Source organism: Otolemur garnettii, unplaced genomic scaffold (assembly GCF_000181295.1).
Source record: "Otolemur garnettii isolate 467f Iridium unplaced genomic scaffold, OtoGar3 scaffold00048, whole genome shotgun sequence".
NCBI lineage: Eukaryota > Metazoa > Chordata > Mammalia > Primates > Galagidae > Otolemur > Otolemur garnettii.
Window position 1 is genome coordinate 6504809 of NW_003852443.1, and position 19037 is coordinate 6523845.

The 19037-nt window shown below is 40.4% G+C and overlaps 1 protein-coding gene across 1 annotated transcript in view; it reads left to right on the forward strand.

The window, feature by feature from the left end:
- The first annotated feature begins 12499 nt into the window (after positions 1-12499).
- CWC22 (CWC22 spliceosome associated protein homolog) overlaps positions 12500-19037 on the forward strand; it is a 59023-nt gene continuing 52485 nt past the window's right edge. The window contains exon 1 of the mRNA XM_003791470.3: positions 12500-12637. The gene's annotated coding sequence lies outside the window, so the exon portion shown is untranslated. The remainder of the gene's footprint in view (positions 12638-19037) is intronic.

Genomic DNA, 19037 nt, shown 5'->3' on the forward strand with positions numbered 1-19037 from the left:
AGGTCTGGCTAGACTCCAGAAAGACCAAGTTTGGATTGGACACTTGAACTTTCAGCACCATCCCTCATCCTCTATGGAGAGGAAAGGCAATAGGAGAATGAGTTAATCACCAGTGGTCAACAATTTAATTAATCATATCTACATAAAGGAACCTCTATAAAAATCTCTAAATGGTGGGAATCAGAGAGCATCCAAGCTGGGAGGGTAGAACAGCAAGAGAGGGCCTGGAAGCTCTATGCCCCCCAACGCTATATCTTGTCTTATGCAACTGTTTCATTTGTAGTGTGTAGACTTTGCAATAAGCTGGTAATAATGAAGCACTTTCCTGAGTTCTTAGAGTAGTTCTAGTGAATTATCAAACTTGAGGATGGTTATGGGCCCTGAGGGAATAAATAAACAAGGCAAAAGAACCTGAACTCCTTAGTAACCTCCTGGAGCAGAGCCACCCCCCCAGCATGGATCAGTCAAGCGCTACTGTGAAAGGGAAGTAAACTATCTGATTTATCCCACTGTGTTTTTTGTTTGTTTGTTTGTTTGTTTGCTGTTTTTGGACAGGGCTAGGTTTGAACCCACCACATCCAGCCTATGGAGCCAGCGCCCTACACCTTTGAGCCACAGGTGCCACCCTAATCCTTGTGTTTTTTAGACCTCTCTGTTACAATTGCTTAGCCTATACCCTACTAATACAAAGGAGAAACTTCTTATAAAGGAATATGGAAAGACATACAATTAAAAGTAGAATCCAAGAAAATTTTTAAGTTCACTTCAGGTCAAACACTAACTTCCTCCTCACTTAGAGTTCATGGGCTGGTAGAATTAAAGACTGGTTTTCCTAGTGTGGTCAGTAAAGAAAGTGAAGGTGTTTACTCAGGAGTGCAGGCTTTTATAAAAAGGCTTAACTGAAAGCTGTCTTCAGATACCAGATGAGCTACAGTTTATAAAGAAGACTGGAACTTAACATAGGCTAAAAGTTATTGGGATATAGATTTTGATTTACTATCTTCCCCACTTGCCTCTGTCTTGGAAACGCTAATTCAGAAATTGTGACACAGACTATAAAGAGAGTTTGATGGATGGGGTTTGGTATATATAAATTCAGTATAAAATTTGTGCCTTTTGTTCTGGGGGTGGCAGAAGATTCATATTTGGGGAAAATCAGTTCTTTAATAAAAGTGCGTTTCTCTGGGACTTGCAAAGTAGAAACTGGGAATAGAGATGCTTAAGACAAAATGAAATCTGCTCTGTATTTTCCTTGTGAGTATAGTTTCTGTAGAAATTATGATGACATTGATTGAATTGCAGGGGACCCTGAACCCCGGAGGACAAAATTAAAGGGAAAATGAACCAAGCCCTGGATCATGACAGCAAAGCAGAGGAAAGGACAGAGATGGCCTCGGAGGAATCTCTTTGGAAGGGCATGGCTAAACTCTAGGGGAAGAGGCATCCGATGCTCTATTTTAGGTTTTCTTTTTCTAAATGATAGTCTCCCACATGCTTATCTATCATGTGTTATTTTATAAAATGCTACAGCTGTGCTTCAGGCAATTAAGGGTTAAGAGCCGTATGATCTCTGGAGCATAACTATAGTGGGAAGCAAAGAGCAACCAGCCGAAGGGTTTATGGCAATGAGTGATGAGTGGAAAAGCCTGACACAGTCATTTTGTAGAGAAAAGTGAGCCACGACCAGCTAAAAATAACATGTTCACATTTCTTGAGCCAGGCATGTTTGAAACAACATGTTCCAAATATTTTCACAGATTATCTCATTTGATTCTCACAATAACCATATAATTTAACTAATACTGTTATTCTTATTTTATAGCTAGGGCAACTGAGGTATGAAGATGCTAAGTAACTCAATCAAGATAAAATAGTGGCAGAGTCAAGGTAGAAATTCTGACAACTTTGTCTTAGACCAGTAATCTTAACCATGATAATATCCTGTCTTCCAGGTCAGGTTTGTAGAAAAAGTATATATTCCATATAGATATAAGAAATCAGGGGCAGCACCTGTGGCTCAAAAGGGCAGGGTGCTGGCCCCATATGCCAGAGGTGGTGGGTTCAAACCCAGCCCTGGCCCAAAAAAAAAAAAAAAAAAATCCAAGAAATCAGGGACGAAACTAGGTAGACATCGTATGCTAGCTCAGGTCCTTCATATTACAAAAGCTCTCAGCTAGGTAGAAAATTTGAAAGGAGAGAACAATTTCCCAAACCTGAAGGTGTCCCTCACTGTGACCTGTGCTTGGTAATAATTCCTATTTACAGATGAAACCTAGAAATATGAAAATGTATTTTATTTCTTTTTAATGCACAAATGTCCAAGTATATTGAACGTTGACTTTTGGTTCAGCATTTTTCCTAGCACAGCTTTGTTTGTATGATAGAGTATTTGTAGTATTCAGATAGAGGATTAACTAATTTGCTGACGACAGATATCTGACTTTAAAAATGCTACCAGGTGATATTAAATTTTCACTCAATCTAAACCTAAACCAGGCAGTACAATCCCCTTTATTGCTTTCACAGGGCGTTTTCATTCTGAGTTAATCCAAGGATTATGGAATACATGCTGTAGGATCGAATGAGATTGTAGGGCTCTTCCTTCTTCATGACGTAGTCTGACCATTTTTCTTCCCTGGATTGCTTATTCAAATGTCCATAATGGGCATCAAATTGTTCATTCAAACTAAACAGAAAACAAAAACCTTTGTATTATGTTATACATGATTTAAGCAGGAGAGAGCATTCGCCCACTCTTCCTTCCTGGGACATGTTCTTTTTCTACTGCTTTCCCCAAGTATTTAGACTCTACCCAAACTTTTGGTTCCTATAAGGACCTATGATTTTGGAAACTAAATCAGGACAGCAAGGCCAGCAAGACTTCAGCTCCTCATTGTGTCGTATCCCACTTCTGAGGAATGAGCAAAGGAAATCAATTGGGATTTGCTTGCATGTGGGAATGGAAAAGAAACCAGAGGAAAAAATTGTAACTATTTGAAAACGGTTCTGTGTAAGATCCCATGTTCAGCAACCTTAATGCCCTTAACTTATTTATTATATTGTTTAATGTTGTAAATGCTATTATTTAATCTTCATTTTAGAGTTAAGGGAACTGAAGCATACTAGGTTGTGTTACCTAGAAGTTGTGATATAGCAGCCTCTGAAATGACTTCCTGATGCAATCGTCCCTGGGTATCATGGGGGATTGTTTCCAAACAAATCCTTGTGAATAACAAAATCCAAGGATGCTCAGGTCCCTTACGTAACTTAGGTATTTGCCTATAACCAACATACATCCTCACTTATACCTTAAATCATCTCTAGATGACTTATAATACCTAGCACAATGTAAATGGTGTATAAATAGTTGTTGTTCTGTATTGTTTCTTATTGTTTTGGGGGTTCCCCCTAAATATTTTCTATCTGCAGCTGGATGAATCTCTGGATGCAGAACCAAAGGATACAGAGAGAAGCCTGTTTTCATACCCTTGGGTCATACCTTCCCCTTGAACAGGAGCTAACCCCAATAACTTGATTGTAACAAACATAATATGGCACAGATGGTAGGATGTCATTTCCACTGTGAAGCTTGTCTCCTTTCATCCTTCCTTGCTGGCTCACTCTGTTTGAAGCCAGGTGCTATGTTGTGTGAGCTGTCTGAGGGAGAGGTCCACAGCAGTGGTGTGGCTCTGATGTCTCTGTGTGAGGACTTGGGTGTAGCCTGCCAATGACCACATGAGTGAGCTTTGAAGCTGTCTTAGTCTGTTCAGGTTGCTGAAACAACAATTTTATAAACTGGTTAAAAAACAAATATTGATTTCTCACCGTTCTGGAAGTCCAAGATCAAGGTACCAGCAGCTTTGTGGTTGGTGAGTGTCTTTTCCTCAAAGCACCTTTTAGCTGCGTCCTCACATGGTGAAAGGGGAAAACAAGCTGCCTCGGGCCGCTTTTACAAGAGCACTCTTCCCTTTCTGGAGGGCTTGGCTTTCATGACCTAATCAACTCTGGTAAGTCTCTACCTCCTAATCCCAACACCTTGGGGATTAGGATTTTAACATGTGAATTTGGGGAGAATGCAAGCATTCAGACAGTGGCAGAAGCAGTCCTCTTCCAGTTGAACCCTGAAGTGACTGAAGCTCTGGCGGACATGTAACTGCAGCCTTGTAAGAGGTCAAGTTCCCTGGTGGAACTAGCTAAGTGGTACCTGAATTCCTGCCCCCACAGAAACTGTGAGATAATGTTTTAATGTTTTATATAGTAATAAATAACTAATACAGCTGATAAATTTAAGCTTAGATGATCTGGCATTGGACATCATGGTTTAACTGCCATGTTCTCCTACTCCCTATGACTTAGGATCACTCCTCTTAGCCTCTCACAGAGGCCATCTGCAGCCAGGCCTACTAGGTGCTCTCTGCTTCCCGAGGGCACAGGTGGTGCTAGGCTTCTAGCACACAGCGTACATGATAATAAATTTTTTCTCGCATACTAAAGAAAGAGTCCTATCTTCTTGCTTGCACCACCAGGTTATTATTGATAATTCCTTTTGGAATATAACATAGATATATTTGTTCTTGTTACCATTTTGGTTTATGTCCGTTTCTCCACTTTCTCTTTTTTCCCTGGTCTTTTGCTCCTTTTTGTTCATTTCTACCCTTAGACTCCATTTTCTTCTTCATTCCCTTTCATATAAACTATTTTCTCTCTTCTGCTTTTACTTACAGAAGAAGGCACTATTTACTTTCTGAAAATATTAGCATTTGTCTGAAAATAAAACAGAATTTGGAAACTATCAGAAAGAAAAACACAGGTGGGGGAGTTCTTGGGGTGGGGCAAGAGAACACTTTTTAGTAGGGTTTTTTTTTTGTTTTTGTTCCCACCCACCTCCCATATCAAAACATCCCCTGTGGCAGTTAAAAGCCGTTGGCTATCCCAATTAAAGTGTTTTTGTAGAAACTGTCAGAAACAGGGCCAAAAGCACTTTTAAGTTATTACATGTGGGTTACATAAGCACCGGAGGCTAGTTAAAACTTCGAACATATGATATGAATTAAGTGACACAACAGTGAGTCAAAGCTTTAGCTTTTCAATGTGACGAACATGATCATTTGAGATTTAGGCACCCTGCAAAAAAACATATCTTAAAAAAAAACCAGTTAAAGTGTACCTTTTGTATCTTTAGGAATGTATATTCCTAGCTTTTAAAAGTATGGCTACAAATAGTTTGCATTTGGAGTAACTGTACTTTTAAATAAAGGTGTAGCAGGACCCAGACACATTGTGAACTGGATATGGGAAGCAAAGGTAATTATTTGTTTTGAAGGAATCTTGTCTTCCTCAAGAGCTCCACCCACTAGGTTGCATGCTGGGGAAACAAAGAAAACTGTTAAGCCACTCTCCTCAACACAAATGGATGGTAAGATTAAACAACACCTTTTCATATTTCTCTCCCCCCTTTTTTTTTAAATTTGGAAACCAAAAGTTTTTTTTTTTATATTACTATTAGTTTTATTCTCAGTTTCTTAATTGTTTTGGTCAATACAGAAATCTTCTTATTTTTTCTGATTAACATAAGGGTATGTACAATTAGTTCCCTTTGCTTGCATTTGTGAGGCAAAGTCTAAATAGTAGCTCTGTCCCTCAAACAGGAAAATTGTTCCCACTGGGAAGGAACCCCACAGCTCCCCCCCAGGCCCTTGTTAGATTCAACTGAGTTTTTCAGTCATGTGAGTACATGGTTGTTAATCTACAAGTTTCAAATTAGTATTGAGTGTATATGATATCCATCTTTCCGTTCTTGTGAGTCTTTCCTTGGGAGAGTGTTTTCCAGATCCATCGAAGTTGTAACAAAGGATAAAAAATCTCCATCATTTTTATGGCCGAAGAAAGTTCCATGGTATACAATGCTGAGTAAGACAATTCTTCCTAGAGTAATGCAGACATTTAGTACCTCCTACCATCTCCCTTTTTCTACCTCCTTCCTGTACAAAGTGCCATCAGCAGCCTCTCTTGGTAGGTGGACAACCTCAACCTTAACTGCTCTTACACATTTCCAAACACTCCCATGTGGGTTAGTATTGTCTTCCTCCCTTAACAAAAATGCCTAAATAATGATCAGATATTTTGGTTAACCTTTTAATATTCCTAATGCAGCTACGCCCCCTACCTCTTCTCCAAGGTGTCATCGAAGCTTTACAGACAAAGGGATTAGTGAGATCCTTAAATCAGTGCAGTGTTCCCGGGTCCTCTGGTCTCCAAGACAATGGTCATTACTCAGCTGACGGGTATTCACAGTAATATCAACAACTAATGTCATTCATAAGATAGTCTCTACATGTAAAGTCAACCCTTGTTGACACATGCTGAAATGAAAATTACGCTCAAATGTAGCAGTTCTAGTCTAGCCTTATTGCACAAATGATTTGTCCAATTTTACCCTGGTAACAAAGGAAGAAATACTCTTATTGACCCTGTGAAAAAATTACATTGCTATGAAAGCAAGGGGATAGTTGTTTCTCAATTCTTAGTTGTCAGTGAGATTCAGATCCCAAAGGCAAGGTCCACAACACTGAGGATTTGAAATTGTTTTAGAAGAAAAGGAAAGAAATCTCCCACATAGCCACAAAAAATAGAACACAAATAATACCAAAAGTATTCTTAATAAATAATCACATTGAAATTTCTCTCTTTAGTTTACTAAGTCCATTGTTACTAGTTATTACACTGGACCTTGGTTCAACAGTTGGATTTGATGAAGTGTGACTTCTTCTGGAAAGAAAAGAGTCCTGGGAATTCTGACTTGGTCCCTTGGTACAGCCTGAAAGTTTTCTAAGCAATCTTGTCTTGGAAGAGTGTACACAAGAGTCTACTCTTTGCAATAACTACAAATTAGAGTAGTGGTATCGCCTTCTCTACAGGGGTCAGAAACTATCTTTTTTGGAGACACAAAGATTAGCCTGTTGCCTAAAATAGGGTTTTTAGGTAAGTCTCAGAGGCAGGCAAAGACTGAGCATTTCTTCTGATTTGACAGTTCTTCACATGCAACTCTCTCTCTTTTTTTTTTTTTTTTTTTTTTTGCAGTTTTTGGCTGGAGCTGGGCCTGAACCCACCATCTCTGGCATATAAGGCTGGTGCTCCACTCCTCTGAGTCAAAGGCACCGCCCCCACATGCAACTCTTATAATAGTATTTAGCTAATTAAGAAATAGGGAGCTTACCAAATGATCTAATTTCTTTTCTAGCATCTGTCTAGTGCTAGCACCTGCTGTAACAAAGATAGATCTATACCCTTCAGATGTTCTGACTTGGGGCCTCCAACTGTTAACTCCTTCAGATCTTCCTCAAACCCACTTCATACCCTTCTTGGGATGTCCCAAGGACCAAGGACCAAGGAAGATTGTGGTACAAGGGCCTAAAATTTCACCCAATGTGAAACTCTTAGTAGGTAATCCTTGCTGTGGACCTCTCTATTGGGCTTTCAGAGACTTTCAGATTTGTGTTATGGTGTGTTCAGCTTTCTTGCTCAATTTGCTTTTCTGCCTTTCCTTTCACAGGTGTTCCTCTCTAATTTCCTTTTATACATCTGTCTGTGTCTCAGTGTTTGCTTCTCAGACAATCCAGCTGACACAGTAGTACCAAGAATGATCAGAAAAAGCAAGTGGTAAATTGAGATTTTGAGACTAGATCCCTCATTGCCTGAATGGCAAACAAGAGCCCACCCCAGGTGATATGTGAGGTACAATTAGTCTGTAATGCAATACAGTAGTCCAATCACTAAAACTTTCCACTGGAAGAGAACACTAGAACATATTACTAGATAAGAAAAAGTTTATTGCGTCTGGGGCACTCTCTTGGGATATAGGATTATATATCCTGGAGAGGATCCAAGAAAATGGAGTAAATTTTCTGCTAGGGTGACTCTAGACACCTGGAGGAAGTAATACTAAAAAATTAGTAATAAATTTAATTAAGGTAATGTATTTATTTAATGTAATAAAGAAAATTAAAATGCCTAAATTGCTATGGCTGACCATGAAGGAAGGAAGTAAAAAGTATAGGAAGATGAACATGCTGGAGTGTATGAGAAAATCCATCAGAAAATTATTTTTCCATTGGAGGGCTGAGGGGACACATTATTCCCTACAACCATCAAGAATTTGCTAAACAGGGGCGGTGCCTGTGGCTCAGTAAGTAGGGCACCAGGTCCGTATATACCGAGGGTGGCAGGTTTGAACTTGTCCCCAGCCAAATTGCAACCAAAAAATAGCTGGGCATTGGGGTGGGCAACTTTAGTCCCAGCTACTGGGGAAGCTGAGGCAAGAGAATTGCTTAAGCTCAAGAGCTGGAAGTTATGAGCTGTGACACCATGGCACTCGACCACTACCAAGGGTGACAAAGTGAGACTGTCTCTAAAAAAAAAAAAGAATTTGCAAAACTGTTCATCAACATTAACAAGATGTCCAGTGCTGACTTTTCTCTGTAGGTCAGAGCTGCCTGTAAGAGTGGATGTCTTAAAACTTGGTTCATTAGTAACAATGAGAATGATTAGGCCCCAATGCAACAGAGGCTGAGGCAATACTTGACCCCCAAAGCTATAGGGTCACAATTATCATAGCAACCAGCAGTTTCAAAGCAGCAGCCAAAAGGAATTGCAAAGGTGGTTAATAAATACAGTGTCATTAGGAGCAAAATATAAGGGCATCCAATGAAAGTATGGCTTAATACACATAATTGAAAGAATGGATGGTCAGAAGGCTCAAAGTGGTTACTCCAGTAAAAAGTCACAATCTCTTGCCCAGTACCTGGATCTCTGACAGTTTTCAAGACATCAATTGAGACTTGGCTGGGTCTCAGAAACACCTTGCAACAGTGTGCCAAGTATATAATATAATGATTCCCTTGTTTGTTCCCCAAAGAGATCCAATTCTATTTACTTGAGAGGGAGTACCCTGAGAAAAGGGAGAATCTACAGATGTTAGAAACTACTGGATACAAAGTCAGACCTATAAACTTCTGAAACAACAAGAAGGCTCTTCTCCTGGAATGGACATATATAGAGGTCATGACCATGAGTCTGTCCAGAGTCTGTCTCATATGGGGCCACTGAGTTTATAAGATAAACCCAATGGACATTTACCCAGTCTTCATGTGTATAATTGGGATTCACATACTTCACACTTGGAGTAACTCCCATAAGTGTCCTTGGTTTTTTGAGTGCTATCATAGTGAGGAAGGTTAACAAGTCTTTGCAACTGCCCCACTTATGCAAGAGGGTAAATCTAAGACAATATCACATGCCAAGGGGATGGTAGAGATAAATTGTATCCATAAGAATGTCAAAAATTCAGGATTTATAGACCTCATCACATCTCCATTATGCCCCTGAAGAAACCAGATTAGTCTACACAAGTTCACCAACTAGGAGCCCCAGTTGCAGTTGTCATGCCAAGCAGTATCATTGCTAAAGCAGGATAGTATGTCCCCAGGCATATGATATGCAAACATTAATTTGGAGAATGCATTCTTCTCCATCCTAATCAGGAAAGTCAATTAGAAATAAACAGACATCAATATGCATTGAAACTACTGCCCTAGAGCTATGTTAACCCTTCTACTTTCTGTCATAATATAGTACAAAAGGATCTTTTTTTTTTTTTTTTTTTTTTTTTTTTTGAGACAGAGCCTCAAGCCATCCCCCTGGGTAGAGTGCTGTGGCATCACAGCTCACAGCTACCTCCAACTCCTGGGCTCAAGTGAGTCTCCTGCCTCTGCCTCCCAAGCAGCTGGGACTACAGGCCCCCGCCACAATGCCCAGCCATTTCTTGGTTGCAGCTGTCATTGTTGTTTGGTGGGCCCCGGGCTGGACTTGAACTCGCCACCTTAGGTGTATGTGGCTGATGCCTTAGCCACTTGAGCCATAGGCACCGAGCCAATTAAAAGTTTTAAGAGCCTCATTGTGAGAGTACTGCTAGGACATCTTTTTCAAACTAAAACAAAAAATCGCAGCATCTTATATCCCCTCCAAGAAAGGAGAAAGCTTTGGCTAGGAGGCTGCTTTGGGTTCTGTAAGCAACATCCTCCACTCATATTTTTCTCACTCATATACCAGTTGACATAAAAAGCTGCTAGCTCTGAAATTTGGCACAAGAAAGAATTCTGCAGCAGGTTTGAGTTGTGATGTAAACAGCCTTGATAGCTGGGCTGTAATATCTGGCAGATCCTATGTTAAAGACGTCAGTGATAGAAAAGGAGTGGAATGAAATTTATGGATATCTTAGTAGGAGAATCACAGTTCAGATGCTTGGGTTTCTAGATCAAGGCTGAAGGTCTTTCGAAAATCAGCTTTTGTCATGGTGATAAAGATGAAGCGCTTGACTACCTAACACTAAGTGATACAAAATGAAATATGCCTTGCTGGACCCATCATGTCATAAGTTCTGGGAAGCCCAGCTACAATCCATCATACAATGAAAGTGTCACTTTTAGGATTGATAGAGGATTCTACCACTCAGGGCTAGACAGGAAGCCCCCCCCATTCTCTAGGCCCAGGTGAGCTCAGCGGTCAGACCCCTCATTTCCAGACACAAGCAGATTGCCTTTTTCAAGACACACCCTCTGGGCTCTGATAAGATCATAAACAAAGCAGCCTGTGATAGTTTTTTGGGTGGTTCCACCTTGGGTAGAAGTACACACCCTAATCCCTTCTCAAGGACAAAGACTGGAAAGGACATAATAACCTCACTGTAGTGGAGGAGGAACTACATTCATTCATTTCTTAATGCACTCATTTCCACCTACCAACTGCCAGCCATGTGTAATGCTCTAGACCTAATACCCCTAGATAAAAGAGCCCACATGGAGACTCCTGGGAGAGTTGTTCAGTTCTTTCCCCCTTCCAGAAGCTCTGGTGCTTTTTACTTTTTCTGTATTCCTTTCTAACTTCTAATAAAAGTCCTATTTTACCACCGATCTGTGGTTCGTGAGTTCATTCTTTGAATCCCCAAGACCAAGGACCTACTGAAGAGCGAAATTCTGGTATCAGGATGAAGCACAAAAAAGACCAAAAGGCACTTTACATGAGAAGACAATGCAGAATTAGACATCACCCATCACACATACGTCAGTGTCTTTCCCTCAGCTCATACTGATGACCATAGGGGCAGAGTGTGTGGTATTGAACAAGAGGAAAGAAACGGCTGAGCTTAAGTTACGAATGGGTTGGCTAAATATGTGGATGAAAGCTGAAATTGGACAGCAGCTATATCACTGAGAAATAGCCTTGAAGATAGTGAAGAGAGGCTCGGCGCCTGTGGCTCAAGCAGCTAAGGCGCCAGCCACATACACCTAACGTGGCGGGTTTGAATCCCCAGCCCGGCCGCCAAACAACAATGATGGCTGCAACCAAAAAATGGCCAGGCATTGTGGCGGGCGCCTGTAGTCCCAGCTACTTGGGAGGCTGAGGCAGGAGACTCGCTTGAGCCCAGGAGTTGGAGATTGCTGTGTGCATGATGCCATGGCACTCTACCCAGGGGGATAGCTTGAGGGGCCGTCTCAAAAAAAAAAAAAAAAAAAAAAGAGAGAAGATAGTGAAGAGAAACAGTCTTCCTAGAGCTGTGAGGGGTGCACTTGGACATCCACGTTGTGTAGAAGGAGAAGTGGCTGGAGGTTAGAATATAAATATACTTAGTTTAGGAAATGACAAACAGCCTGGCTGACTAGTCAGAAGTCTGAAAAGAAAGAGATTATGCAGGGGTCAGTCCGTATGCAGCCCACCTACCACAACCAACCTACCTACTTTCTGCTTCATCTGAAGTTCAAGCTTTCTTGCTAAGCCCTTGACATGACACCATTCTTTTTAGGAAATCAAAGGGACACTTCATGACAAACAGACTACACTGGGATTTTTTCATCCTGAAAGGGGCAGCAGTTCTATCTCATGGGAGCAGATTACTTCTCTGGAATATGCATTTGCACTTTTATGCTCACCAAGATTCATAGGGCACCAGTATGTGGGGACTTACACAATGCTGATTCATAGGCATGGAATACAATATAACTCAGCATACAAAGAAGACCCACTTTACAGAAAAGGTGGTGCTGCGTGAGGCTCTTGGTCAAACTGTTTTAAAGTGTCTGGAGATCTCTCTCTTGTCAATATTCTCACGGAAGAATGACAACCAAGGACTATGTTTTATTTCATGTTATTGGTAACTATAGAGAAATAGTTTTATACGAACGTTACGTTGTGCGAAATCTTCCCAGATTTCCAGAGAAAATATACGGAATGTGTTCGCGTTTCTCTGTAAGAACTACAATTCCCAGCGTACATTGCGTGCACTGCGGCCCTCTCAATTGTGCTTTCGTCATTTCCGTCCTCACAGGTGGTGGCTGCTGGACTTTGTAGTTTGTGTCAGCTTCTCTTTTTGTCTCCGTCTTGGTAAGGAGAAGGTGTAGCCGGATACACTAATTTGAATCTGGTGCTACGCTATGGTGTTTAAAATAAATTAACAGGATGACGTATCAAAGCCAATTCGCGTCAGCTATTCAGGTATTTCATGCTCCGCCTTCTTCCCACTGCCGGTGCCCGGGAAGAGGAAGTGACGCACATCCGGTGTAATGGCGGCGCGGTGGAGCTTCAGGTAATTATCGAATTCCGTGGACCCGCCTAAGGCAGACATCTGGGGGTGGCGGGTTGCTGGATGGGGTGGGAAGTGAAAGAGGCCCAGGAGTGGGTGCAGGCGCGGTAATATGGCTGTGAACGCCCCGAGGCGCGCGTGGGTTTCCTCCCGCCATGAGCGGGCCCGCGAGGTTGGGGTGTGCGAACGGGTCGGCCGGGGAGTCACAGTCGGTGGGGAGTGGGCGGCCATGAACTCGCTCTCCGCCTGCGCGGATGGACCTAGCTTTTTAGGGAGGTTCCTCAGCCTGTCTCCTTGTCTGTATTCCCGAATCCAGCACCAACACTGGTTCTCTCGCCTGTCGTGTACATTGTGTTTGGGGCGCAGATTAGACTAGAGCCTCTCGCTCGAGTCGTTTGGGCTTGACAAGGACCATTCCTTAGTGTCCGGTTCCCAGGGCTCAGAGAATGGTATAAACGAACTGTAGTTGATTAAAAAGTAGTGGAAACTCTTATGCCTTTTTCCGGCGTTATACCCCATGACTGTTTTAAAATGTCATCAGTCGCTATCTTACCGCTTTTATTTGTCCGGTAAATACTGCTATCTTCAAATATTTAATTCTGGGGACACTTAGTCTTAATTTATTCATTTTTTCATTCCATAACTACTTCCAATAGGATGATAACTCCCAAACTTGGGTTTCCAGTCTCCACCTCTCTAGTTTGGTCCTACAGTATACTTACTTACGACGTTAATATAATACTTTAATTTCACTGAGTCTAACTGTAGTAAGCACTTTACCCATTTTCACATAATCCTCACGGTTCTTTAAAGTAAGTGGATAATGAAGGATTTTGAGACATCCTTGTGCATCAAGAATTAGATGATTTAAAATGTGCTAAGGTTTCCTTTGCATTTTTAGGTTTCCACAGACTAAAAATAGCAGATAAACAAGCAAACTTGATCTTCAGAAGATCAGTTAGCCTGTTTTCTCCTTATCTGTATTTAGACTTTCCTTGTTTTAGGGTTGCCTATGAGCACAGGAGCTAACATAAATTATCATCCATGATGGAAAGGTAGATTTTGAATTGATATTAAAAGTATGGTTTTTACAAGAAGAAACACTGATACCAGCCGTATCTGTAGAAGGAAGCAAGCTGCTTGTGTTGGTGCTGGGTGATGGACTTCTAATCCAAAGATTTCAGTCTTAGGTTAGCATTTACTAGGCTTATCACTTGGGGCAAGTTACCTAGCATCTCTAGTCTTAGCTTTTTTATCTGAAAAAAATGTAGATGATAATAATTCTCCCTGTTCCTTAATTCTGTTTTTTGTTTCTGCATATTGCTCTTCAGCTTTTAAGTGTCCATGCCACCTTTAGGGAGTCTTTACCAACTCATTTGGCTGGGGCTCTGAGTCTTTGTTTTGCTCATACTTTAGAGGTCAAGAACCTTGATAATACTCTGGCCTATTTCTTCCAAATAATGTAATCTTCAGAGTGAGCAGTATCATTATCTTCTTGAAACTTGTTAGCAATGTAAATTATTGGGCTTTGCCCCTAAAGCTGGGAATTGGGGGCCATCAATTTTTTTTTTTGCCAAACTATCCAAGTGATTTTCATGCCAGTATTTGAGAAATACTGCTCTAACTCTTCCCCTAGGGATATGCTATGTTTTACTTTTCCTCACCCCTCTCAGAATCAGGTTTGCTGCCCTCCTTGCTCCAAACTATTTGATCCTTGGCCAGGCAGTATTTATTATTATGCCACCACATCCTTCCTCACTTTTAATCTTTTCTGGATCAACATTTTTAGCTCTGTCAGCTTTGCCAGCTGCTGATTGTAGAGGTTAATTCTCTTCCCTGGTGATTGTACATTGCTGAGTGACCTAAAGTGGCTTATACCAGAGACCACAGTGCACATTATATATTTGAAATACCTATGTCTTAACTGGAACAGTATCTTTTGTTTATTACCCACTTGTATTTAGACTGAATTTTGTGCTACCTGGTGCATTCCTAACTTGGTTGTGGCTTGTTTGTAGCTATCTTAGAGGTAGAGAAAGAAGTGGTTATTGGTAGTACAGCTGATTCTACTGATGACTTTGAGGGCTGCATGATTGACTTTACCTACTTTTCTATTTAAGTCAGAATCCTACTATGGGAAGGTGATGGAACAGTAAAGCCTCAGACATACACTGTCAGCAAACTTACATGTATTTCCGAAGTGGACATTGGAAGAGACATTTCAGTGCTTACAACAACAAAACAAACTTTCAAAGCATTTTCTTAAAAAATAGTGTATCACAAGAGGAAGCATATTAAAGCAAGCTTTTGCTATTTGTAACCAGGCTAAGTCTTTCACAGGGAACAGATACTAAAAAGGACTTGGCCCAGAGATATATTGAGAGCTCTTGTGATTGTAGAATGGGTTAACTAGTGTGAAAGAGACCCCATGGTGACTCCTGTTTAACCTGTCTTTGAACCAAACTCATAAATGGATTAGGCTAGGCAGAGTTTAGCATGTCTACCTGAAAAGTCACCTTGTGAATCCTTACCTTAATTAGTTCACCAAGACAGATTATTCATATACCCGGTGACAGGAGCCTCTGTAGTAGAATGTAGTGTTTTGTGTCAAGGAGCTACCCTAAATTTCTCTATGGAGGCCAACAACACCTCCAAGTTTTCTTTAAACTAGACTGTGGTTCACTAAATGGCTGTCTAATTAATCAGAAAGGCCATTTTCAAAGCTGTTCTGTGAGAGTTGGTAGAATGTATTCAGCCTGTATACTTAATTAGACAACTAAGGAACAGATTTGGGATGTAGGGGGGAGTGGTGTGAATGTATGATCAAGGCATATGGCATACTCAGTAATTAGGTTTGTTTTTGTAATTTGAAAGAACTGCACCTTCAGGGTCACATTTCCTTTTGCAGTGCTGCAAAGGAACTGTTTTTTCCCCCCATGTTACTTAATGAAGGTTTATTCAAGCTATTCTCCAGGTTAACATGGACTAAAGACAAATAGGGGGTGGCACCTAAGAGTGCTGTCTTAAGCAGTTGCTAACAAAGAGCTTGATGATTCCAAGAAGTCGGAGTTAATAGATAGGATGAGGCTGGTTTTGTATTCTTGTATTCCTTGATAAGAAAATTGGCAAAATGGCATTATAGGGAGTTCTATGTAGGAAGAAATAGAAATAATCATCAAAACTCCACACTTGTCTTTTTTGATTTAATTTTAGAACTAGAACCTATTAAGTGGCAGACACTGTCCTAGGTTCTGGATAGATATAACAGTGACCAAGAACCTCCAGGATCAATGTCTCATACAAAGCCTTTTATACTTCATAGCTTCATGAGTCTCTCATGTTTTATTTCATTCATATTTAATTTTCCATATATATCCTGTAGTCCAAGTACTTGGAATCCTTCATATTCCCTTCTGTCTCTTTTCTCAGTTGCGAATCACCTTTTCATTTATAATTTGTTTGTCCATCAGGACTCAGATTCAAGACCCACTTTCTATATGTCTCAGACTCAGTTATACCTCTTCTTTTCCAGTAGTACTATGTGAATAACATTGCTGTTTTACCCATAGGTGGGGAACCTGCCAGCCTTAAGGCTATATCTGGCCTACCAGATCCCCAAGTGCAGGCCCTTGATTGAACCCAAACTTCACAGAAATCTGGATTCAGTCAAAAACACTCAAGGATTGTTGATGCCTTGTGTGTAGTTTAACATATACAGTAGAAATGCCGTAGCTGACCTCCTCTCTACATTGACCACCTCAAGTTGACCTGATTTTCATAGACTGGACATGTACCATATGTATGTGTCAGTACAGTAGACCTACTTCCTTATGTTGACCACCTCCATATGTTGACATGTCTGTTACATTCTCTTGGGTGATCAACTTACAGAGATTGTACTGTGTATCTCCCCACTCTACATAGGTGCCAACTGCCTTTACTTAAAAGAATATGACTATACTTCTCTTTAAGCTTAATATTTCCCTGATTTTCTTTGCAAATGCTTTTCTTTTTCCTTTTTTTTTTTCTTTTTCTTTTCTTGAGATGTGGTCTGGTCTTGCTCTGTTGCCCAGGCTGCTCGCAGACTCCTGGTTTCAAGCAGTCCTCCCACCTAAACTTTCTGAGTAGCTGGGACTTGGTGCTATAGGAGCATGCCAGTTAATGAACCAGTTAATATAAATATGATGTGATAATATAAATTATGGCTCTAAGTTCATGTTTTTTGGTCTTTTTTTTCCTGTACAAAGTTTTTCAATTGTTACAGCCTAACAAAGGCTTTTCTGCATTCAGTGGGTGATTAGAAGTACTAGAGCTATTTCTTCAAAAGAAGGCTTTTATTAAGTGAAGTGCTGTGGGGTGTGATACAGGCTTGAAATTTAAAGATCCATTTCATCTTTGTTTCCATGAAAATGGGTATAAATCACTAGACTAAGAAAAATAATGATGCTGTTTTTTCAATGAATGAGATACTGGGGTTATTGAGAAAAGTTAAATCCAACTGTCAGGCAGCTGAGCTATGAAGCAAGGAAGATATGGGGAAACTAAAGCAAGATGAGGTGGACCTTGGACAGTGGTTCTCAACCTTCCTAATGTCGTGACCTTTTAATACAGTTCCTCATGTTGTGGTGACCCCCAACTTAAGTCACCACAACATGAGGAACTGTATTAAAGGGTTGCGACATTAGGAAGGTTGAGAACCACTGGCCTATGAGGATATAAACACAGGTATTGAAGATATAGTAGCAGGAAGAGTGTCCCTTAGGGTCTAATTTGTTCATTAACAGAGGGATTGCTACTGAGAAACTCTTTTAATAGAAAAGACTAATATACGGAGGCACATTGAGATAATAGGCATAGAGACAAAGTTTCCATTTTAAGAACTTTAGAAAAGGACGTTTGGAAAGTATGAAGTGGTATTGAATATATTGTAATGGAAAGAACTTTTAATTTGAAAGCCTGGGTTTTCCTGTGGGGAGCTTTGCAGTTATTTAAAAGGATTCTTTTGTCCTGGATGGATGGAATACCAGTTAGTAGTATATATATGGAATTTATATTTGTAGAGGCAAATTGGAAGGATTCTTATAACCTTGTGACAAATCTTGTTAGAGAGGTCAAAAACAATTCAGTTGCTTCTAAACTGAAGCCAAGGTTGTCTCACGATGGGACCTTCCCTAAATGGAGTCTTCCATCAACCTCATACACAATAGAACCTGCTCCCTACATCAACCATCTCCTTAAGTTGATTTAATTTTCTAGACCAGCCGTGCATCACATGTTCGTATCAGTATAATAAGCCGAGTTCCTTATTTTGGCCACCTCTATATGTTGACCAGTTGGTTACAGTTCCTTGGGTGTTTAGCTGATAAAGGTTCTACTGTGTGGGCAGGGAATAGGGAGGGTGCAAATTTGCTTCTGTTAATCAAGGGTGTGTAATCAATAGGATTTGGTGATGTACTGGGAGTGAAGAAAAGGAAATTGCCTCTTGGAAGCTTTATAGATCATGTCTTAAAGGAAGAGCTGGTTTGAGGAGGGGAGAAATCCAGCTTGGATGTCTCAGAGGGCCTTTAGGGCATCTGCCCAGAAGGCTTAAGGATTTAGAACTCTAAAGAGTTGGGGTGCAGTGAAAAGTTGTTCTCACATGTCAGTTGAAGCTGTGGTATTAGAAGAATATGGAGGAAGAATAAAGATATACTATTCATTTCTTTAAAAAATAAGTATTGAGAGCCTCCAGGGTTGGGAATATAGCAATAAACAAAAAAGACAAAAATTCATGAGCAAGATTAAACTCTAAGGGATACAGTAAGTGTTAAAGGGTTAAGAGAAGAGGAAAAGGTGGTGTCCCTGTAAGCCTGGAAGTGAGAACTTCAAGAAGGGAATTATTAGTAGCAAATGCTACAGTAGTGTGAGATGAAAGAAGGAAGTTACCCCAGATTTGGCAACAAAAGGTTTTTCTGTAATCTTGGTAAACGCTGTGGAAATAGAATGGTAAGTTACAACAGGTAAGAGGTTTTAGTGGGAGGTTAAGAATTAGAGACATCAGTATGGGCTACTCAAAAACATCTCAGCTGAGTAGGAAAAGAGAAGAACTAGAGAGGGCACTCAGTAAAGGGAATTTGCCTCATAAATTTCATAGTTTATTTTTAAATTAATCAGTAAAGAAGTTCAACTTGTAGAGTTTTTCTTTAAAACTAACTCAAGTGGACATGTTTGTTTTGGCAGTACATGCACAAAAACTAACCACATGGAAATCAATACTATACTGTAAGTTAAGAGCTAGCTGATTGAAATGTTAAACTGATAAAAATAGACAACTTCCTGTTCTCATAGATCCTAAATCCCGGTAAAAGGGAACAACACACTGGCGTCCCAGAGCACGCTTCCTATGTACCAAAAAAAAAAAGAA